General features: G+C 43.8%; 1 protein-coding gene and 1 long non-coding RNA gene across 8 annotated transcripts in view; one reads left to right on the top strand and one right to left on the bottom strand.

The window, feature by feature from the left end:
- Nucleotides 1-802: 802 nt before the first annotated feature.
- Nucleotides 803-2,972, bottom strand: LOC140845619 (uncharacterized). The gene is made up of 2 exons (XR_012124464.1): nt 2,834-2,972; nt 803-1,788 (listed from the first exon to the last, which is right to left on the bottom strand). It is a non-coding gene; the product is annotated as an uncharacterized lncRNA (long non-coding RNA).
- A 49-nt stretch (nt 2,973-3,021) lies between these two features.
- Nucleotides 3,022-16,220, top strand: part of BRD4 (bromodomain containing 4) — an 83,144-nt gene continuing 69,945 nt past the window's right edge. For 4 of the 7 annotated variants that reach the window (XR_012124463.1, XM_073220239.1, XM_073220237.1 and 1 more), the window contains exon 1: nt 3,036-3,172. The gene's annotated coding sequence lies outside the window, so the exon portion shown is untranslated. Of the gene's footprint in view, nt 3,173-3,535; nt 3,637-16,220 lie in introns of those variants that run through there. The other 3 variants (XM_073220240.1, XM_073220242.1, XM_073220238.1) reach the window with 3 other exon arrangements.

The following is a 16,220-nucleotide window of genomic DNA, read 5'->3' on the forward strand; positions in this document are numbered from 1 at the left end:
TTTGTTTACCTATTAAGTTTGTCTGCTTTTGTGCTACAATGACAGAGTTATAAAGATTTACAATCCCATGTTACAGGGATGATATGGCAAATGAAGCCTTAAACATTGACTACTTGGTTCTTTAAGGAAAAAGTTTGTTAATTCCTGAGCTAGAGAAAATATGCAGGCAGTTTTCATACAGTCTGGAGATCTGATTATATAAACATGTGGTCTTAGGTAAGTCACTCACCCTCTCTAGGACCTAACTATACATTCCAGAGTGTAACTTCAAGGGCGTGTTCTCATTGGAAAGTGGGCATGGATTTAGGCCATAACAAATCAAACACCTCCAGTTTTTCTAAAGCTGATTGTCCTTTTAAGAAAACATTGTATACTTTTTTTAAACCTGAAAAAAATACTGGAAAAAATCAGAAGAGAAATGTACAAGGGTGTTCACTGCAATATTATCATGATGGAAAAACTGGGAATGAATTAAGTGTACATAATAAGAGAATGGCTAAATAATGATATATCCACAATAGATAAACACAGTGTTATCTCCCAATTAGGCAAATCTCCAAGTACTCCTGTGGAATGATTTCTGATATATTATTTGAAAAAAAGCATGTTACAAACTAACAGGTAAATTAACAAATTAACAAATGATTCCCTTCTGTTTTATAACACAACTATTTCTATGTAGATATATATTGATGCACAGAAGAACATCTAGACCAATGTTGTCCAATAGAAACATACTGCAAGCTGTATATGTAATTTTGTATTTTCTAGTAGCCACATTAAAAAATAAAAACAAATAAAATTAAGCTTAATGTATTTTATTTAACCCAATATATTAATAAATTACTTCAACAAGTAAGCAATATAAAAATGAGATATTTTACATGTTTTTCATAGTAAGTCTTTTCATGCAGTGTGGATTTTGTACTTACAACATAACTCAATTTGGGCCAAATAACTTTCAAGCATTCACTAGGTTTAAAATACATCAAAATGGTAATAGTGGTTACTCTGGTCAGGAAAGAGAAGCAGAATGCTTTATTTTTCCTTTATATTCTTTAGCATTACTCAATTAAAATGGTTTAATGTATTACTTTATTAAAAATGAATACATATTTAAAAGCAGTCAGAATATAGTATATACTTTGTGTTTCATTCCTTAATGGTTTTATTCATTTTTTCTGGGTTTTAGTAGTGCAAACATATTTACAAGACAAAGTAAAAAGAAATTATTCAAAATGTGAATCATTAAGTAACAAGACTATTTTTACTAAGCTGACTCACCTGCATGAACATTTTCTGAGTTTGAGCTGTCTGTGAGGAGTTAGGCTATGTCCTATGGAAGATGAAAAGAATGAGGTATCGTTCTAGATTTTTGGGGACAGCTTTAAGCTTGCATATTCTCTTCAGGTTGGACTTCACTTCTAACAATAGCCCAAAGCCCTCCAGTTGGGACCAGTAAATCAAGCTAGATATTATGGTTTGTCTAAAATGAAGTGTGACTCTTGAGTAAAACGAAACATTTTATTTTGTGACTTGCCAACTGGCACTTTCAAATTACTTCCAGAAACATTTATTATGAGCAACAGTAACTTCACTAGATAATGCAAGAAGACAACTATACGGGAGAACAGCTTAAAACGGACGCTTTCCAGTTCCGTGGGAAAGAACTTATTCTGCATTCACATAGCCCTGTGCATCTTCCTATTTTTCCACTTCTGATCATCCTCTGCAAGTTGCCTAGCATCCAAAATTAGGAGCCAGAAGGTATTCACAAATTTCAACATTCTGTAATACAGAATTAGAAGGAAGCTTAGTAATTAATCAGTTATAACTACCTAATTTCTTTCTTCCACTTAAGAATGTCATGCTTTGCTAAAATAAAGGTTAAAATTATTGACGTTGCTCAGGACCCATCAATAACTTGTGATTGTCCTAAAGTGAAGAATGAGCAAATACCATGACAGAAACCAAATTATTTGACTGCTCTTAAGCATGTTCATATATTCTGAAACAGGCCATTAAGACATTTTGTAATCACCTAGACTTTTTAGAAAAGCTACGTTTGATTTTTTTCCACTTCCGCTATTTTTTCTTATCAGAATGTAGTTGATATACAATATTATATTGGTCTCATATGTACAACATAGTGATCCGATGATTACATGACATAGTGCTCACCACGGTATGTGTGGTTACCCTCTGCCACCACACCAAGTGACTAGGCTATTATTGGCTATGTTCCTGGTGCTATACTTCTATCCTTGTGACTGATTTATTTTATAACTGTAAGTTTGTACCTCTTCATCTGTCACCCATTCCCCCCACCCCCACCTATTTGTAAAAGATGGGACTAAAAATGCTAAGAAAGGAGCAAGGACTAGGGCGAACGAGAGAGTTGGCCATGTTTTCCCGTTGGAAAAATTTCACGGGGACATCATTTGCAACTGCAAGCGACCCGAGCCCAATCTCCACGTGTTATGCAGGTGACTTGTGGGTTTGGGGCCGCAAGAGGAGGACAGCGGGGGCACCGGGAGGGACGGCGCCGTGCGCGGAGGCGCGGCCGCCTGCGGGCCGAGGGCTCCCCTCGCAGGCCGGCGCCCTGCGGGGTCTCCTCTCGGTGTCCTCCCGCCCTCCGAGGGTTTGAAGTCAGAGCCCCGCTAAGATCCCGGGCTGCCTCTCCCGCTGCCTTGGAATCTTCTCCCGCAGTCCAGTGGGTCTCCCTCCGGCACCCCTCTCGCCTCAGGGGTCCCCTCCCTCGGTCTGCGTGGTCTCTCCGTAGTCCTCTCGCCAGGTGTCCCCCCATCCCCGCGCGCCCAACTTCCCCGCTCACCTCACCGCCGCCGGCACTCCAAGTCTCGCCAGCGCCGGGCGGCAGTCGGGCTGCGGGGCTGCGGGGCCGCGCGCGCAGCGTGCGCGGTGACGTAAGTGCGCTGGCGGCGGCGGCGGCGACGGCGGCGGCAGGGCTGTTTGTTCTGCCCTCCCGCAGCCGAGGAGCCGGAGCTGTGGCTGCGGCGGCGGCCGCCGGCAGTGCCCGCGGGCGAGCGGGGCCTGGGAGAGCGGCGGAGCGCGGGTGCGGCGGGCGGGTCCCGGCGCCGCGCGGGCAGCCCTAGCCGGAGGGGGCGGCGGCGGCGTGCGGCCGGCGGGGGCGGTGTGCGGCCTAGTGTCTCAGGTAAAGGGCCGGTGCCCTTCGGGGCGGCGGGCGGCGCGGGGCGGCCGGCGGGGCGCGCGGGGCGGTCCGCATCACCTGCACTGCGTGATGGGGCCGCTGCGCCAGCACCTACGCCATCGGCGCGGCGCGGCGGTGGAGCGGCCGGGCGGCGCGGGCTCGGGCCTGCGGGCGTCCAGCGTCCCCGCGCCTCGCTGGGCCGGGACCACCCGCGCCGTTGGCTTCTGGGCGGCCGCGCGACTCGCCGCGCCGCACCGTGGGTAGCGCCGCCGCTTCCCGGCCCGGGCCGGCCTGCGGGCGGGGGTCGCGGGTGCCGCTGCGGGGCGGACGGGCGGGCGGACGGCCGGGGGCGGGCGGGGGGCGGGCCGAGGCGCCCGGCACTTCCTGCCGCCGCCATTTTGTCCAGTGAGGAGGAGGAGGCGGCGGAGGAGGAAGCGGCCGCTGCGGGCCCCGCGGCGCCGGGCCGGGTAAGCCTGGCCGGGAGCGGGAAAGGCGGGCGCCGCTGTGTCCGCTCGCGGCCCCTGGCGCGGGCCGGGGCCCGGCGCGGGCGTTCACGTGGGCCGGTCCCGGCGCTCTCTTTGCTACCCCGGCGCCTGGGTCGTCCTGCCCGTACTGGGGCAACGCGCCCCCGCCCCAATTTTCTCCCTTCCGACCTCCCCTGGAGCTTTGCGGAGCACGGGGTCTGTCCACGGGCGGAGGGAGGAGGCTGCCTTTGCACGCCTGTGCGCAGATAGGCCCCGGGCCGGGGGGTGGGAGCGGTGCTCCGGGGGTGCGAGCCTGGTACCCTGCACCCACCAGCGGGGGGTTGCTGGGCGCTTTGTTTTGCTCGGTCGGTGCCCACTGGCGTCCTTGCCACGGCCTCGTCTATTTGCGGAGTCGTGCGTGGTGGTGGTTCGGGGTGGGGATACGGGGCAGTTGTGATTCAGCGAAATAAAATGACCCCCCCCCCATGCACACCCTTTCACAAACGGAAATAGCACAACTTCACCCGACTGAGATGCCTCCCCTCCTCCCCTCAACTCCCCCCGCTGCCTCCTTCCAAGGCCGGCCTGGGATGAAGATGGGAAATCCCACTTCGGTGTAGTGGGCAGTGGAAATGCTTCTGTTCAGGCCTGTGGCTGAGTCATGTGCTTTTTGCTGAGTGGTTGACCTCCCTTTTACTCCAGACGACGAATTGTGCGTGCTGTTTTGAAGTGTTATTTTTATATGTTTACTCGTTTGTTTTGGTGTGGCGTGGTGGGTTTATGTTCTTGGTCGTTGGATTCATATAAATGTATGTGTTGGATATAAGAAGTGACCTCTCGGAGTTTGCGCCTCGTGAGAATTGAAGTGTCTTTACTTACCTTCGAGAGGGCTCTACCTATCCGTGTTTATGAAAACCAAGTCTCACCTTGGTAAGCTGTAATAATTGTTGGGAGATTTTTATGAATGGGGGTGTCAAGCTCCTGAAATTGTTAGTCCTTGGAATTTGTAAAGAGCGATATTCAACAGGAATTTATGAATGTTTTCAATCTCAAGGAGGTTTTGGTTGGCCCAATCTGTTTTACTACCTTGCCAATAATTTAATAAAACAAACCTTTCCGTTTAATTTACATGGGAATTACCTTTCCACCAAGATTGGCGTTGTAGATGATCAGCCCTACTCCCCCCAGATTTCAGCCAGGGGAAGATAAACCCTTCAGATCTATTGACCCAATCGAGAAGGAATAGCCTCATCTGAAACAAAATGCATTGCTCTTCTCTTACCCACCATACCTTAACCTTGGTAGGTAGCAAAGTATCTAAAGGCTCAAGCTGTGGAGGACAGTCTGTTCAGGTGGTTTTAGTTGGTCTTTAGCTGGAAGGAGATGAGCCCACCTGTGTGTGTCTTGCCAGAATTAAGTCCCTGCGGAATTATTGAAGATAAGGAACTTTGCCCACAGTTCAAAGTTAGATCATAAAAGTGGCGGCATTTTAAGAATAAGTTGGCTGTTCTGGGTAGTGAGAAGGGAAAACTTGTATCTCAGAATTGCTAAGAGCCTCATTGGCCACTTTGTGAAATTTCCACTTAATTATTGAATTGTTTAAGAAATTTAGACTTTGTTTATAAAAGTTACCTTTTTGAACCAGTTGTGATCTTTGTACTGAATCGCAGTTTTGCTTCTGGTGGTGGTGGTGGGCGGTGTGCAACATTTTCGCATTACACAATTCTTGCTATTGATGACTTGAGATTTGCAGATTCTAGAGGAAAAGTGGAGTCTTTTTTTTTGTTTGTTTTTAGTCAAAACCTATTTGATACCTCTGCGGATTTGGAGAAAACTCTGGGCTGTTAATTAACATCTTCTGGCAAACTACTGCCGGCCTCCGGATTGTGTAGGTCTGAATTGTTTCAATTTCTGGTTTCGAACTTGTAAAAAACCACGTTTGTCTTTGTTTCTGGTATATCTGTAAAGAGGAAAACGCTTTTCATTGGAAACTGCTACTAATGTTTCATAAATCTTTTGTGATTTCTAGTGTTTAGAAAAGACTGGACATTTGCAAGGTGAGAATTTGGGGAATTCTTTGCTGGTGCTGACATCTACTTTGTAAGACATGAGTTTGTAAAAATAAAATTTTCTTAAATTATTATTTTTTTACTGGAATGTAAGTTCTGTGAGGGCAGGGTTTTGTCTGCTTTGCTTTGCCTATTTTTATTTTCTATTGCATCCTCAATGCCTGGAAGAATACCTAAAGTATTCTTTGAACAAACTGGAGAGAATCAAGCAGTAAGTAATGTGTTGTGTCCATAATACCAAAAGTAAGTGATTTCTCTAAAATTATTAAAATATTGTTAACAGTAGACATAATTAGTCAGTAGTGACGTAGAAGGAATGTTTTAGCTAAGATAACATTGAGGATCTTAAACTTGTAGTTAACTTATTAATAGTCCAAGCAGCATGGCATACAGTTGCTTCTGTGCACTCTCTACTGTACCTTTCCCACTTAGCAGTTCAGAATGTGGTGAGTGGGTTTGAGTGGTGGTTTAACCTTGATGTGGAAAGAGTATTTTAAGAGGAAGAAGTGGGTAATAAACATGTATGGACATTTCTTAATGTGAATCTCATGTTGTCAGTAAGAACTTGATCTTTTTTTTTTCATGTTGAGCACTTTTTAGTATTCCCATTTCATGTGTATGTGAATTGACCATCTCAACAAATAGTTCCTGAGCTTTTACTGTGTACAAAGGAAGACTAAAGATTTTTACACAATGACTTTTTGGTACTGTGTTCTTTATTGTGTCCATCCTTCAAATGTTAATTGAATATAAATTATGTGTAATGATCATTACACTGTTATCGTAAAACCCATATTAAACATCTTAGTTTTTCGTATCAGCTTTATTGAGATGTAATATATAATTCACACATGATACAGTTCCCTAATTTAAAGAGTATAGTTCAGTGGTTTTTAGTATATTCACAGTTGTGCAGCCATCACCACAATCAGTTTTAGAACATTTGATTTGAGAACATTTTCCTCCAAAAAGGAAACCCCCATCCATAGTAGTCACTCTCCACCTGCACCCCTACCCCTGGCAACCCACTGATCTGCCTGTATATTTGCTCCTTCTGGATATTTCAGGAATCTGTATAACCTTTTGTGACTTGCTTCTTTCACTCGGTTTGCTTTCAAGATTGGTAGTGTAACATTAGTCAGTATGCCATTTTTTTTTTTTAGCGTATATCATTTAGGGTTTTTTTTGTATCATTAATCTACAATTACATGGGGAACATGTTTACTAGACTCTCCCCATCACCAGACTCCCCCACACATACCCCCACTGCAGTCACTGCCCATCAGTGTAGTAAGATGCTGTAGAATCACTCATCTGCTCTGTGTTGTACAGCCCTCCCCGTCCCCCACCCCGACCATTGTACATGCTAATCATATAGCCCCCTTTCTCCCCCCCCCTTATCTATCCCTCCCTTCCCACCCATTCTCCCCAGTCCCTTTCCCTTTGGTAACTGTTAGTCCATTCTTGGATTCTGTGAGTCTGCTGTTGTTTTGTTCCTCCTTCAGTTTTTTCTTTGTTCTTACGCTCAATAGATGAGTGAAATCATTTGATACTTGTCTTTCTCTGTCTGGCTTATTTCATTGAGCATAATACCCTCTAGCTCCATCCATGTTGTTGCAAATAGTAGGATTTGTTTCTTCTTATGGCTGAATAATATTCCATTGTGTATATGTATCACATCTTTATCCATTCATCTACTGATGGACACTTAAGTTGCTTCCATTTCTTGGCCATTGTAAACAGTGCTGCGATAAACATAGGGGTGCATCTGTCTTTTTCAAACTGGGCTGCTGCATTCTTAGGGTAAATTCGTAGGAGTGGAATTCCTGGGTCAAATAGTATTTCTATTTTGAGCTTTTTGAGGAACCTCTATACTGCTTTCCACAATGGTTGAACTAATTTACACTCCCACCAGTGTAGGAGGGTTTCCCTTTCTCCACAACCTCACCAACATTTGTTGTTTGTCTTTTGGATGGTGGCAGATCCTTACTAGTGTGAGGTGATATCTCATTGTGGTTTTAATTTGCATTTCTCTGATGACTAGCAATGTGTAGCATCTTTTCACGTGCGTGTTGTCCATCTGAATTTCTTCTTTGGAGAACTGTCTGTTTAGCTCCTCTGACCATTTTTTAATTGGATTATTTGCTTTTTGTTTGTTGAGGTGCGTGAGCTCTTTATATATTTTGGATGTCAACTGTCATTCCTTTTTATGACTGAAACAGTATTCCATCATGGATTTGCCCCTTTTTATTCATCAGTTGGTGGATATTAGAGTTGCTCCCATTTTTTGGCTGTTGTGAATGGTGCTGCTATGAACATGCATGTACAAGGTTTTCTGTGGACATATGGATTTATTTCTCATGGGTAGATACCTAGGAGTGGAATTGCTTGGTCTTCATAACTAACTTTTTGAGGATATGCAATGACCTTTTAACCGCGTTAATATTGTATTTTCACAGAGGGGTTGAAAGAAAAGTGTAATGAAATATGGTGTAGCCATTTAAAAGAATGAGGAAATGGATGTCAGCATGTTGATATACATAGTGCAGTCTTTGTGGATTGATCCCCATTTGGTTTTTTAAAATTGTATATAGAGAACAGTTTGAAATGCTGGTAACGCACAGGAAACAGTCTAGAACAGATGCACCTCAAACTTGCACTATAGTTGTTGTTATGGGTGACATTAAAAAACAGTTAACTTTTCTTTTTCAGTCTAAACAGACTACTACTGATTAAACTTGATTAAGCTGCACCCACATGTCTTGGTATAAATCATGGGACGCATTCCACTCTAAAGAAATAGATGAAGAGTGAGTCCAGTGTCAAAGTTACGGCAAAGCAGCCATTTGTCTGATTCTTGACTGAACCCTGAAGGGGAATGGAATAGCACTGATTGGTCCACATTTGAAAATGAGATTATAAGGTATTTTCTGTAAATGAAAGTAGTTCACAATTTTAAAGAATTCGGAAAATACAGAATGTTCAGATGATGTTAAATATTAAAAATTAACTTAGTCCCATTTTTATTCCATCCTTTTAACACATGAAATACAAAATGAGATTGTACTCTTAAGTTTTAAAAAAATACTGCAGTGTGAACATTCTCAAAATGCACTATTTAAATGGTTGCCTAATGTCCTATCATATGAATGTACCATAATTTAATTCTGCTATTTTTGGATGTGATTTTCAAGTGTCTCCTCTTTTCCTATCTCAAAAGTGAATCACTGGACCAAAGTGAGTTTTTGAAAACTTGATACAAATCAGTTTTCTAGAAAAGTTCGGTGAATTTCCATTTCTCCAATCACAGCTTGACAGTGTCTTCCTTATAAGGGTGAGGTTTTTAACCCCCCCCCCCCCACATACCACACATACACACAAAAAAGCAACAATTTAAAAATGTCTTAAGTGTGTTCTGCAGGCTTCTGAGAAGCATAAATATCTGGAGATCTTCCTCTTCAACCTTTCTACTCTCTCCTGCCCAGAGTTGGACTTTGTTTCCTAAAATTGTTGCAGAATTCCTGACCCTGTGATAGGAGCTCAGTGTTAATCATGAATGCTCTGGGGAGGGTGGCCATGGAGAGATTGAGCAGCCTCTTGGCATCCAATCCTGTCTCATTTTTGCTGGCCTGCTCCAAAGATTGATGCCACCCAGTGTGGCACAGACCTCATTTTGAATCCAGGCCTTGCTGCCCACTCTGACCTTCAGCCTGTTAACTCACTCAACCTTTCCCCAAACTTCACTCACCCATCTTTCAGCTGGAGGTGAATGAGGCAGTGCCTGCTCAAGGTTGGCTACTAACTTGCTGTCATTGCCTGGGGTGAGAATAGAAGTCGGAAAAGGTAGCCAGGTATGAGCAAAACTACTGAGGGCAGGAAGGTGCGCCAGCTGACATGTCTGAAGACTGGGGCACCAGGTGCCTTCCAGACCCCTCTTCCTATTTCTTCCTTTTAGTGGAAATGCAGCATCTCTGGGGGCATCCAGCCTGGAATGTTGGCTGCAGTTTGGGAGAATGATCTATCAGGGGAATGTTTCCTCAGTCCTAAAATGTATCTTACCATTTTATTAAAATTTAATTATCTGAACAGAGGCAGTGGCCAGGGCTCCATTAGTTGCTGGTGGATTGAAGTTTTCCCAGAGCATAAGTACAACATCTTTCCATATTTTCCATGCCCTAAGTTGAATTATATTGACATCTGGACTTAGTAAAAGGATTCTGGTTTCCAGGAAGGTTTGTGTCACAAGATAGGGTCTCATTGGAAGGGTAGCAGACAGCTGGATGGGCCAGGAAGGTGGAGTTCCTGGCTGGGAGACTGAGGTCCTGCCAGTGTACTTCCAGCGTGTTGACCACAAGAACCAGTAGATGCCAGTCAGCATTACTCGGGGTCAGAAATATACAGTGCTGCTTGGAATACCCTTTGTGTCGAACCAATTTGGAGATGATACTTCTTTCAGAGAATGGTCAGATCTGAGGAGTAAGCTGCATGAAAATAATCGATTGAATATGCCATTTCCTTCTGATTTGTGATATACTTAACAAATAAGGACTTTTTTAGTTCAGGTGTAGGCTACACTTTGATCTTTTCCTTGACAAGTGTTGGCCTGTTCTGCCCAATGTAGGAAGTTCCAGGACTTTGGTCTGTGGCGGGTGGAGATGTATACTGGAGAGGAAGAACTGGAGTCCACAGTCAGGGTTCAGTCCCAGCTCTACCCACTTTGGCCTTGACCTCAGGCAAGTTGCATCATCTCCCTAAACCTCAGTTTTCTTATTTGTAAAATTGGGTCTGTGTGCTTAGGCATCACCTGGTGGATAAAAGTGGGAGTCGTCTGTTTATATTCAGATTGAAGGAAGGAGAGGGGATCCTCTGATCTGTATTGTTTTCAGATGCACAGGGATGGGGAGACCACTTGCTTTGCTCTGCCTCTGAAGGGCTTCCAGAAAAGCTCTCCAGGGTCCATCGTGCCTGTGGTCACCTTCTTCACCTTGGTGTCCACTTAAAGCTGAAACTCCTTACTCATTTGTAGCTGCTGTTACATCAGGAGACACTGGTATACTGTAGGAGCAGTGCCAGGGGAAAGGTGTTTGGCTTAATGTTATTGCAGTTTCCAGAAACTGGAATTAGTAATTCCTGTGTCCTTGTGTGGGGCTAATGTCCCCAGTTGTCTTACCCCAGGCAACAACACATACCTGTGGGCAATTGGCCTTTGATACTGTGCAAAAGACAAGGAAGAGAGATCAATTTGGTGATTTTACACTCGAAACATTTCCCACTGTGTTTGAGGAAATACACATTTCATGGGAGCAAATATTACTATAAGGGTTGAAACGGAATTGCAAGAGGTGTGGAACCTACCCGCACAGGATGGTGCATGTGTCTCTGTGTCTGTGTCTGTGTTCCCCGCACAGGTTGGTGTGTGTGTGTAGAAAGAGAATGAGAAAGAGGCACTACACCTGCCATGTACCTACCTTGGATCAGTTGAGTACTCTCCCAAGCCTCATTTTCTTAAATGTAAAATAAGATGATAGGGTCTGAGTTACTTTCTCCAGAATCTGGATTTGAAAAGTAAGTCATTCTTATTTTGTATCTGAGTTATTTTCAAACTTTGAGTAATGAAGTGTATTTAGTAGTTTTCAATAGTTGCTTTAGATGCTACTCAGTGGTAACTGGGTGGTACTTCACTGATTTTTTTTCTTCTTCTTTTTAGCCATTTTGCAGTCTGTTTTCCTCACTTGTCAAGGGTGACTGACCTGGATATGCTTTCTAGTAGAGATGAATTGCCTTGGTCTTTCTTTTCTTTCTTGTACCCACTGCTTGCTAGAGGATCTCTAGGGGCGGCATGTGCTGGGGAAATTCAGGCAGCATGTAGTGGTGAAGGTTGTCAGTAGTTTGCAACAGGCATCACAGGAAGTATAAATTATAAGGAGTGTTATGTGTGTGTCTTGTTAAAAAACAAAATTCAACAGTAAATTTTAAGCTCTTACTGGCTTTATTCAACAATTCATATTTTGGGCAGCATCCTATCTAGTAAACAAAAAGGAGCTCCAAAGAGCTGTATAAAATGAGACTTGTGAGCAGAAGGGGACAAGACAAGTTATAAAAGCAAAGTAGATTGGGGCATGGTCACCTTCCTTTGGAGGCAGGAGCAGGCAGGGGGCTCTCAGGCAGATTACTGGTGCTGACCAGGTAATTCTAGAATGATTGGCTTAAAATTCCACTTATGGGAGAAGTTGAAGCTCATTAAGTCAGATATTAAATCTCAGTTCGATAACCTGAGACTTAGCACAAGTGACTCCATTTTGGGCCCATTGTCTTGTGTCTTTTTTTTAAAAAACTGTGTGTAAGGCAAGTTGCTTGTCGTTTATTCTCAGATACTGCCCTCCCAACTTTTAAATTAAGATGTCTATTCTTTTGGGAAATTGCTGTATTGGTTAGGTCTCTTTGATGCTGATAACAAACAAAACTGGTTAAAACCAAAGGGAGTTTGTTGGTTGATATGACAGGTATGGAGTGGAGCTCAAGCATGGATGAACCCAGAGGCTTAAAGGGACACCAGAGCTTGTTCTCTGTCAGTGGTATCCTTATCTCAAGGTTAAGAGTGAGTCTTCTCTCAGTAACTGCTCTGATGGCGGACTCTGGCTGGGGTCATTGCCCATCCCTGACCATGTGCAGAATGGGACTGCCACACCATCTTGCTTCAAACGTGGCACCTGGCACCCCTCTCTACCTTCCACTTACCCCACCTCCAGCAGTATCTTGTTCATCATTATGAGGCATGCTATAGATTCTACACTTTTGTTGAACAGTCTGTCTTTTATACCGGAAGTAGAGTGTGCCCCTAACATGAAGGAAGAGATTCTGGATGGCTGAAAGGGAAGCTAATTTTCCATACTGGGCCATAAGCCAGAATTAGTTGACATCAGCTTAGGTTGAGTTAAACAAAGATGGTTAACTTTTGAGAAAAGGGTTAACCATTTTCAAAATGGTTAAGGACGTATATATTCCAAATCCTTTGGTAGAGGATTGAATAAAAGACATGGTTTACTTTACCAGGTCCCAGGTACAGAAGGAGCTGCTGTGGGGGTGCTAGGAGCAGTTAAGCCAGGTCTCAAGAGTGGGTGCACAAGTGGCCTCAGGCCACCAGTAGGAAGGCCGGGTTTGGCCACAGAAACAGCCCTCAGGAACCACAGGAGTGAGGTGGGCTTAGGCCTTCAAGGAAGTGCAGGAAAAGAGTCAGATAAAAGACCATAGATAAATTTCAGTAAATGCTTGCATGAATGAAACTGTATGGAGAATATTTCAGTTGAATGGATTTGTCTTTCATCCATGCCTGCAAAAACTACAGTTGTAATTTTGCCATTTGCTAAGCTGTCTCTGTACTTAAGTTCTTATAAAGTCTGCCGATTGGCCTTCCTCTAGTATTGTAGAAAGCCTGCTCAGATTTCCATAATCAAAAACAAGTGTTAAGCACTGCTGGAGTAATAATTTTCCTATAGTTCTTGATGCTGGATTTATTCAGTACTTTAAGGGGCTCAGAATAATTGAGGGTCCAGTGGCCAAGGATTAATCCAACCTTGCTTCTCACTACAGCATGGTTCTTAACTTGAGGGGAGGTCAGATTTTGAGATTGTGAGGCATGCTGTGGATCCTTTCTTTAAAAAAATGCATATGCATGAAAATTAAAACAGGGGAAGGGCAGTTCTCAGAACCCTAAGGCCAACTAAGGGACGTATACTAAAATGAATTTCCTGGATTTTATTTTGAGAGTAAGAAACTTTCTGTTAATTAAAAGGCTCTTGATGATTTTGAACACTTTACTTTTTGTGCATGCATCCTACTTTTGTAGACATTTACAAATTTAAGACTTGGAAACAATGTGGAACACCCATTTTGGTTTGTTCTTGTAAAAAGCCTCCAGAGGTTTTTTTTCAAAGCCATCAAGTAACCTGTGTGTCAGCAGTGGTGCAGACCTACTCTGGGGCCCCTGTGCACCCCTCTTTTTCACCTTTCTTTCTTGGGGATGAGGAATGTCAGAATGGGTCTGTTGGAGCAACTAACTGCAGATGAAGGAAGATTTTTCTGGACTTCTTCAGTAAGGCTGCTGTTGTTAGTAAAACTGCACGATTTGGTGTTGGCCTGGAGTCTTTGCTGCTAAAGGTAACGCAGTGGGCCGCTAGCCAGCCTGATCATTTCGTGGTGTGGATGTGGGGAGACTTAACAGATTTATGGCTGTGGTCCCTTATGTGGCTTAGTGCCTGCTCTCTGCTGTGGAGCATTTGTTCTTGCATGCACTAGAACCTGCAGGCCGAGGTAGACAGAATTGGTGAGATGGGAAAGTACCCTTCTGCAGCACCATGCTCTCATTTTTAGGAATATGAATACAGTACGCTAGATATTGTGCATGATGCCACTCTAACTCACCCTCCCAAATCCCTGTCTGATGGAAGAAATAGGAAATACAATGCCATAAACTTGAATAATTCATACTTCTGTAACTGGGGTAGAGTTGTCAAGAGGATGGAAAAGAACTATTACTTCTAAGAATAGGTGTGTATTAAAAATTCCTTTGCTCTTCCTTAATCTCTAAAGTTTGAAGATTAAATTTTGTATGTTCTAATGGATATTCCCCCATTCATTTACTGTTGGCGTTGGCCTTAATCCTTTTATTCTGCTTAGTTGAATTATAATCTTATACAGGCATGATTTGTGGTATTAAGTGGTTCCCCCTTTCTATTCTGTAATTAAAAGGAACAAACAAGATAGCGTCTGTGAGGAGAATTTTGTAAAAGGTGGTACCATCCATGTGTAGGTTGTTTTTATTTCTGGTCTTCATTAGAAATTGTTTGGCTCTGAAGTGCTTCCAGTTATAAAAGGCTGACAAGTAATAAAGTTGCATGTATGGGTCTTCATTTGTTTTCATTTTGATACTAGGAAACAATTGAGCTGACAGATTAGCTTCTGGAAATAACACCACCTTCATGTTTATCTATTTCAAGATAATAACTCACATATCTTTGTTATCCCAGGAATGCAGTTTTGAGTTACCAGTATTGGAACCTTTTTAAGTTGCATGCATCCTGCAATTCAGCTTGTCCTCAGTGTCATCTCTCAGGACATCTCTGAGCCTGCTTGCTCTGGGAACTGTGTGAGCATTCTTCCCTTCCCTTGCCCTTGGTGATAGCAGGCTGCCCTCCCTGGCCTGGAGCTCTTTGCTGCTTGCCTTCCAGACTCCCACATTCCCATTATTCACCTTGAGGCACTGCTTATCTTTGATCGTTGACTCTGAAAAGCATCCAAGGCTTTTAGCAAGTAGTTGCCTGTGAATAGATTTCCCTATGAAGGATAAAACTACCTTTTCTGAATGGACCTTTTTTTTCCCCTGTTACTTATACTGCTTGCCTATTCTGAAATGGTGAAGTAGAACAGGAGTCACCCTGCTCTGACATCCTTAATGTATGGATGGAGCTGCAATGTGGATCACTTCTCCTTCTCCACTGATAATTTCCTCAGACTGGGAGCTTGTGCATATGTTTATGATCTCTCTGTGGGTAAAATTGTAATATTTCCAGAATATCTCACCTGGCTTTAGTGCATTTGCATCATTCCTCAGGGGTGGAAAGAAGTTCGTCTCCGTATCAATGGGTAAATTACCTGGGCAGGAGGGCTTATCTGTACCTGAGAAGTGAGGGGAGGGCCCGGCCCATTTTGCCCCTGCAGGAGCAGGAGAGAGAGATGGTCTGGACTGCAGTTTGTAAGCAATAAACAGGTTTTAAACTTTATTTCTCCCTTTGACTGATTTCAGTTTTAGAGGTATTTTGCCCCGGGATTTCCTCTCCCCGGACTTAACTGTTTTAGTGTATTTAGTAATTACTGTGTGCCAGGTGCTGAGTTTCCAAGGCCCTGTGTAGTCCTTAAGTCCTCAGAAAACAACGTTGGTAACTGAGCACTGGCATCATCTGTCTCTCTTTTGCAAATAAGGAAGCTGACACCCACAGACTTTGGTCACTTGGACAGGGTTGCAAGGGCACAGAGCTGGAAAGTGGCAGCACCTGGCTCCAGAGCCCGTGTGTTCTTGACTTGTGTTTAAAAGCTGTGGAAGGAGGGACTCCATCCCGTGCAGGTGGTTCAGATGTTACTAATAAACACCAGATAGACCTCTCTGAGCAGTACAGACCAGCAGTACTAGAAAGGAGAGAGACCTAGCTGTGAGTGAAGGAAAGGAGCTGACATATAGGCTGGTCCATCTATAAGAATTGCAGAGGTCTCCATAGAGACCTGGACAGTTCTGCAAACAAGCACCTATATGCTGGTGGAGTTCTCTAGGCTGGGGAAGAGTCATAGAAAGGTCATTGTTCAGGCTGGCTGTCCTCCTTTCCATCCACATATCGGTCATGAAATGCAGTGCTACCTTTCTCAGGAGTCACCTGAAGTCACACAAATGGAATTAAAACCTTACTTTGACAAGGTTTCTAGTAGAACACCAAGCTGCCTTGATTTGGTTTCACCTCCGCTTTTTCC

The sequence above is a fragment of the Manis javanica genome, chromosome 13, assembly GCF_040802235.1.
Source record: "Manis javanica isolate MJ-LG chromosome 13, MJ_LKY, whole genome shotgun sequence".
NCBI classification, from domain to species: domain Eukaryota; kingdom Metazoa; phylum Chordata; class Mammalia; order Pholidota; family Manidae; genus Manis; species Manis javanica.